Below are 8,483 nucleotides of genomic sequence, written 5' to 3'. Positions count from 1 at the left end.
TTCACTATATATGTTATGTTTATAACTTCTTATTGTATTCATTTTCCTATATTCTTCTTTCTTATTCATCAAACAATTATAATAATTTCTAATATTTATTGATTTCTTCATTACATATTTCTTTATTCCCTTTAACCTCTTATCAATCTGATCACCATACTTATAAGCATATGCCTTTGCTCTCAATCCAATAAACTCACTCATTACTTTTCCACCAAACTCATCCTTAAACTTACCAATAACCTTTTCATTCTTCTTTGAAAATAACTCACTCTTCTTGCTGAAATTACTTGTATCATATACTCCAATATTTTTCTTCATATCTTTATAAACATCATCAGTTTTTATATCTAGGATAAAACTATCAATGTCCATATACAACAATGAAACATTTTCACCATACTCTTTCTTTAAGTCATTATACAAACAATCATACATCAATATCTTTGATAAATCAAGAACTGCTGTTCCAATATAAATTGGTTTATCAATTACAATACTTTCCTTTTTCATATGAATTGCAGAAAAGTTCTCTGAAAAAACCTCTTCTCTCTCAAAACTTGGTTTATTTATCAATCTCGAAGCTTCTCTCCAAGATGTTGCGAATCTAATGTTTTGCCTGTTTCTAACATTTTCCATAGTCTTTCCAAATACAGCATTATTCATTAATTTATAAAAGTCCCCTTCAAATTTTACTTTTGTATTTGCTCTCATATCTGTATTGAATTGAATATACTTTTTCACCCAAGGACTTTGTTTAAATTTTAAAACTCTATGAATTTTAGCTACTCTCAATCCTTCTCTCAAAAACTGTTTTAAGCTTCTCTGATGCAAAACATATCCCTCTTTATCATAGAATGTTGTTAATAACTTTTCTGTTGATTTGCCTTTAATATTAAAACTTTTATGATAATCACTGAACCATTCTTTCTTTGGGGTTTCTTTCTAACATGCAAAAGGAAGGTCTTTATGCTTATTATGAAGATCACTCGGGTGCCTCAAATCAACTTCAAAATAATAACCTTCTTCTTCGTCATTCAATTCCTCTTGAGAAGAAATAACAATATTCATCAAAGCCCTTTCATAATCCTTTTCTTCCACCCACTCTAATTTACCATAAGGCAGAGATTGAGACATTGCCCATCCATACAAATTATTACCATCAAAATACATCAAATAATTACGATCTTTTTGACTATCATAATTTGGAAGATATTTATTATTTTCTTTAGGATATCTTTTTGAACATACTTGTGATATTTCACCTCTCTTGGACTTCTCAATCATCAAAAGCATATCAACATCACTGATTAAATCTATATCTTGTTTTGTCATTTTCAACATTGCACTCCAAGCTAAACCAGGAGCTGTGAAATAGTGGGCAGGATCTAATCCATAACAATTTTTATGATGACAGAGTGATCTAAAGGCTTCAAACACATCAGCTAACAATAAAACATCTGTTTTTAGATATAAATCATGATATTCTCCAAGGTTCTTTATCTTAAATATTTTCCATATTTCTTGTGCATGTTTATATTCCTTATCACTTATCTCTTCTTGATAAAGGTGATTATGGAAACTTTCTTTTGAAGGAAGTTGTGTTTCTTTAAATCTCATAAATGAATCCATATAATCATAAGGATAAATTCCCTTACTTGTAAGAATTTTCTCTTTACTTTGAATTCTCTCTTTAATCTGAATTTCCTCTTTCGTGAGAATTTCCTCTTTTGGAAAGAATGAATTAAGATTTGGAAAAGAGTCCGTGGAGCTTAGATTTGATGCGAGGTAGGCTAGTAGTGTTCCCATAAACTTGTAAGAATCTAGAAACCTAATACGAGTTAAAGGTTTTGTGAATATCATTTTTGTAAATGAAGTATACTTTTGACTTGTGTTTGTTATGGCAGAAATATTCCCTGGTGTTTTTGAAAGTTCATTTATAAATAGATGTGTATCATAGTTGGTGCTGTTGTGAAGCAAGACTGGAATAAAAGAAGGTAATTTATCATTAAGATTACAACAGGAATGAGCGGGACCTCTATATTTACCAGTAAGATGACAATGATCCCTAACTTTAGACTCCTTAATTTCCCCCTCACAAATATGACAGATATTGTTCTTTATAAATTCTAATTTTTCTTCTTTGGTTAATTTCATCGGTTCATTTGTTTCTTTCATTAATTTAGTAAGTCTTATACAATCCTTTTCTAATCGTTTTACAAATTCTTGTGAAGCTTTTTTTCCACTATAATGTTCAAGTTTGTTATACTTTTCTGCAACAGATGATTGGATATAATAACAGAAAGCACAAGGAATACGTTTTTGATATTTATTTGTATATGATTCTTTTGGATTAGGAGAAGCAGGATTTATCTTTTTAAGGATACACTCAAAATCAGCGTATATCACAAATGGGTGTATGATAGATTTATTATAATCTTCAAAAGAAATCTTTTCACCAGGTTTAGGCATTGTAATTACAGCTGATTTATGATTACTACAATATTTTGAATGTTGTTCTAATCGTTCTTTTGTATGAAATGAATTAAGACATCGCTTACAAGGATATATTTTGTTTGCTGTTCTGAATACCTGAGAAGAAATTAATCTTGATAAATTATTGATGCATGTGTAATGTGAATTATTTCCAACACTAAAATATAAAAGAACAATGTGTGTTTCTTCATTTTTATAGTTGTTTGAAATTTTTAATATTTGAACTTTGTTTGTGTCCGTTAATCCATATACATCAATAGAAAGATTATTCTTTTTCTCAAATTTAGGAATATCTGTTAGTGGCATTGGGAATTTAAAATCTTTAATGTCCAAGGTATTCTCATATTTCATATATTGTTTTACTCTTTCTGAATTACATTTTGGTGGATGAAAGTGAGCAAGAACAGACCAGAGAAAACATTTATTATCATTGTTCTTAATATTAACAACTGCCTTCTTTAGTTTTATTTCTTTTGGTAATTCAATATAAGAAGAAGCTTTAAGAGGGTTTGATTTTAGAATGTGTATCTCTAAAAAGATGATGTTTTTAAATATTGAATCCACTTCCTACCACTGTATTATCAACATCCTCCTCTTGTTTTGATAGTTCTTCATAAACCCCACAATTCAAAAAATCTTGAAATGATGTTATAAAATGAAGATCTGTTCTCATCTAAGGAGTTTGTTCTTCATCTTGTCTTTTCATATTCATTTTCACTCCCATATAAAACTTTAAAGTTTTCATTTCTTTTAATGTCTTTTTAATAACTTTTTCAACATCAGGTTTCACTATTTCAATTGATTCAGCTATTGATGATGGACCGGGTTCTCCAAATTGAAAAATCCTTATTTTTATATGCCCTTTAAATGCCCCATCAGTGTTTTCAATATAATAGTCTCCCTTTACTTTAAACTCATTTTTCTTGTGTTTTTGTGATTGAAGATGTCTATTATAACTTCTCTTCAAAACATCCTTTGAACAGATATCACAATGTTTTCTTTCCAACTCAAGAGGAGATATTTTATGAAATAGATTAAATGTGTGTTTGTTGGTTCGGAGGTGTTTTCTATAATGTTTATATTCGTGATTACAAACATCGCAGTATGTTGTATTCACCATATTTATATAATAAATCTTTGCTGAAACTAAAATTTTCTTGATGAAAATTTCGTTTATTTTAGAGGTGAATCTGTGCTTAAAACCATTTTATCCTCCAACTTTTTCACTGAATAAATACAATGTTTCAAGACACAAAAGACAAGTTTCAATCAATCTCTTCATTTGTTAAAGATACTGAGAAATATGTCAAGGATGTAAAATTGAACAAAGATAAATATAACAACTATTGGATAAAAACAATTATGGAAAATAATATGAGTTCTTCAATTTCCTTCAGTGGAAGGGCTTTTAGTATACCTGGTAGAACATCAATTAAAGTATCTATAACAAAAGTTTCTCCTCTCCTTCTGGTAATATATTCAAAACTAGAAAAAGCAATGAAACAAGAAAAAGTATCAAAAAACAAAAACCTTATGGATGAAGCTTTAGAAAGAAAAGATAAGACCATCTGTAATATGCAAGGAGAAATTTGTATTTTTTTCAACAACCCTAAAGATGTAAATCCTGATGAAATAAAGGATGTTAATATATCAGGTGAAATGACATTTCGTTCAATAATAGTTAACGATCATTTTAAAATTACCTTTGATATAAAAAATGTTGTCGTTGAATCTGGTAATGAAAAAAAGTATATCGATATCGATGGTAATATTATTAAATATGAGTCAATATACAACTGAAAGTATAGATGAATTTCAGTTTGAGTAAAGTTTTACTTTATAAATATGCTTGACTTTCCTGATTCTCCATATGACAAATTTGAGAATTGTCCTGCGTGTGAAAGAAGGGGATTAAACACAGAGTCAAAGCCTATAAACAATGTATATTCTGTGATTATCTTCTAATTAATGATAATAAAAAATATAAAAAGGAAAATAATTCTTTTAGATTTACACCAAAAATGAATTACTTTCCAAGATTGATGAGAGAAATGAATGTAAAGTATGAGGGTGATAGCACACCTTTCCTTACAAGGGGAGAAACTGAACGTATTAGAGAAATGTTCAAGGGATTGTTGTTATATATTATTCATGGATGTGATTTTCAGGGAAATATCAACACAAGATAGTGTATAAATAAAATAATGGATTATCTTGAAATTAAACTTAGGATAAAATATAGAGTTTCTAAAAAATCCAATAATAAATTAAATAACCTGTTTTCCAAATATATAAATGAATGATTTTTTTACCCATTTGGGAAAATAAGATAAAATTTAACAACCATAAAAATCTCCCAAATTCATTAAGATGTCTCATAGTTGGTTCAAGTGGATGTGGAAAAACCTGCTTACTTTCAAAGATGCTCCTCACTCCCAACTCTTTTGATTATGATAATTTAACAATTTATCACAAAGTCGAGCTTTCAACCAGAGCATCAACTACTCTCACAAGGTTTTAATGCTGGTCTTCAAAAATAAGATATAATCGGTTTATTTAAACTTCAAAAAAACCTAAATGATTATAACATTGAAGATATAATTCAACTATTTTGTGATACACAGAGATGTAAAAAGAAATCAAATCAGATAACTTGTATTCTTAGTGATAATACGGATGACATACCGTCTCCCCAAGATTTGGATAAATCAAAAAAGAACCTCGTTATCTTTGATGATTGTGTTAATGAGAGAAACCAAACGGTAATGGACAGCGACTGCACAAGAGGGAGACATTCTTCTTGTAATTGTATTTATCTTAGTCAATCGTACTTTCAACTTCCTCGTCGTTCCATCAGAAACAATGCTAATACTTTTATTTTATTCAAGTTAAATTCAATAGATATCAATAATTTTTGGAGAGATAATTGTTCTACATTATGTAGTAAAAAGAAATTTGAGGATTACATGAAGCACACGACTGAAAAATATAAATATATTGTTGTGAAACAAGATGAGATATTAAGGGATATATTTTTTGTTTTATAAACAATTACATATATAAATGACAACTATTATTATAAATCTTGTGGGTAAATCTGCTTCTGGAAAAAACTTTCATAAATCAAGGTTCTTGTGTAGTACAAATGAGAATATTGTAAATTAATTTAAAAAACACCCCGTGATACGCATTGTATCAACAACAACTAGAGCAATAAGACCTGGAGAAGTAAAAGGTGAAGATTATCACTATATTTCAGTGTAGGAACATATGTGATTGAGGAATGAAGGTCAAATATTTGAGGAGGTTTCTCTTGGTACAACAAAATATTCACATTGTAAGAGTGAGTTAAGGAAACTAAAATCTGGTGGTCTTGGGATATTAGAAACTAATCCAGAAGGAACGAGACAAATTATTAAACATCTGAGCAGAGTGAAGATTTTATCATTCGGTTTTGATGTTGATGAAGAAACTCAATGCAAACGTAAGAAAAGCAGAGATGCAAGTATTGGTGAAGAAGAAATTACAACTCGCATTAATGTTCATCAAGAATTTGATGAAATATTTATAGAAAAGGATTTATTTGAGCACATCTACTTGAATGATGAAGAAAAGAAAAATTTCCCTGTTGATCTTTACAATTCATTAAATGATATTTTACAATAAATAAGTGGATGCAAAAGAAAGAGCAAGAAGATTTAAGGAACATCAAGAGTTGGTTTCAAAAGTTGTAAAACAACAGGAAGACATAAAGAAGAAACGCAGACAGAAACTAACGGGCGAAGAAGCATTTGAAAGAAAATAAGAGAAATTTTTTAAACCACTTTTAAAAACTTCCCAAGAAAAAATGAAAGATGTTTCCACAGTTCCCACAGTAGAATATACTCCTAAATAACTTCAAATGTTAAAAGATTTTGATCAAATGACAGAGGAAGAATTAGAGCATTTAGGAGAATTAAAGGTATATGATGATGAAGGTTTATTTCAACAACTGGAAGAGATTAATCGACCCCCTGATTATATTGTGAATGCTCTTCAAAACAATGAATATTCAGCGGATTCAAAAACCAAAGCAGGACTCATTCCAACAGAACAACCAGCAATATTTCATCTTGTTCAAGAAAAGGTATTGATATTTAATGATGAATTAAGGTTCTTGGGTTCTGCTCAACCCCCTGTTAAACTAAATCCGAGATTAATGTTTCTTCTCACAAAAGATGGAAGACAAGGTTCAACTGTGAGGGATGAATCAAAGTATATTGATAAACCATTGGATATGAAAAATAATGATGATAGAGTATATATTGATCTGCCAAACACTCTAAATTATAGGGTTAGTATTTCTAGTAAAAGTAGGAAAAATGAGAAGGAGAAACACATTATTCAGGCTTTAAGTATCCTTGGTTCAGGTATTAGTTTTCTTCCAAATGACCCATCGCAATTAGTTAATGGACTGTTATTGTTGTTAGGTCGTAAGAAGGCTGGAAATAATTGTTTTAATGAAGCATCAGCCATTTTAGACCAGTTGATAAACATGAAAATAATTAATAAATCTCAATATAAAGACATTTTATCTCATATTAAATAAGATGAGAAGCACAATCCTGAGTTTTAATTTCACAACAAGCGACCACACATCTTCATTCCCATACCCACTACAACTTGACCCAACAAAAGAATATGAGGCATCTTTATTGTCCATGGAAACTTATAATACCTTATTTAATATAACTGATAAAAATGACAAGTTTAGTTATAATCCCGGAAGTGGATACAAATGGATAACAGTCTCACCCGGAGCATATGAGATTTCTCAAATATCTTCCGAAATTGCTCGTCTTATGAAAGAACAGGGTGATGAACCAAAAAATATTGTTATAGACATTCAAAAACATACTTCAAAATCAACGATTAAAGTTAAAAATAACTACAAGGTTGATTTCACAATTGATAATTCATTTAGAGAGTTATTGGGTTTCTCCTCAAAAAAGATTGAAACTAATGGGACGTTTTACAGTGATAATGTCATTCAAATATCCTCAGGAATAAATTCGGTGTTAATTCACTGTGATTTGATTGATGGTGATTATAATGATGGAAAAAAAACAAATACAATATTTTCATTCAGCGCATACTCAACCCCAATTGGTTATAAATTCAATGTGGAACCCAAAAATTTGGTTTATCTCCCTGTGTCAGGAAAAACCATACACAGAGTAAAGTTTAGGATAACCGACCAAGATAATCGTATGATTTCTTTTAATGAAGAAGTTATATCCATCAGAATTCACCTACGTGAAGTTTTCCAATAAATAAATACGATGGTTATTGTGAGGAAACACGAGTTGGGAATTATATAAAATAATTACAGGGGATGGGATGTTCCTTTCCCCATACTACAAGGGTGAAGGTATGTATCTTGGTAGAGGATACTATAAACCTAAGAGAAAAGGGGTGTTGGACATCAATTTAGAGGAGATGGGATAATTGATACTCTCATGGGTATTGGTTCAACTATTCTTAAACATAAAGATCTAATTGGTTCAACTGCTTCTGCTGTGGGAAATGTAGCAGGTGCTGTAAAGAGCATAAAAGATGCCCAGAAGGAATCTCATAAATTACAAGCAATAAAAGAAATTAAGAAAGGCAAAACTCATTTGTCACCCCAAGAACGACAGAAAATAATTCGAATACTTGGATCAGGGTTTCAAAAGTTTTAACATCTTTTTTTACTAAATAAATACAACTATGGAAGCAATTGATAGTATCTATGATTTGGATGATACTATTATTATCTCAAACTCCACTAAAAAAGAGGATTACTTCAAGGTAAATGCAATAACTGGAACAGACTGGAATACGAATGGTACAAAAAGTTTTGAAATAAATAATCAACAAACCTATTTGAATCTCTCCGAAAGTTTCTTGTTGTGTAAATTTAAATTCACTAAAGCTGGGAATAACACAAACGCTACAGTTGTAAATGA

Source organism: Eptatretus burgeri, chromosome 1 (genome assembly GCF_056783735.1).
Source record: "Eptatretus burgeri isolate ZD-2024b chromosome 1, Ebu_testis_v1, whole genome shotgun sequence".
Classification (NCBI taxonomy): domain Eukaryota; kingdom Metazoa; phylum Chordata; class Myxini; order Myxiniformes; family Myxinidae; genus Eptatretus; species Eptatretus burgeri.
The sequence above is the reverse complement of the archived record's forward strand: the minus strand, read 5'-3'. Positions refer to the sequence as shown.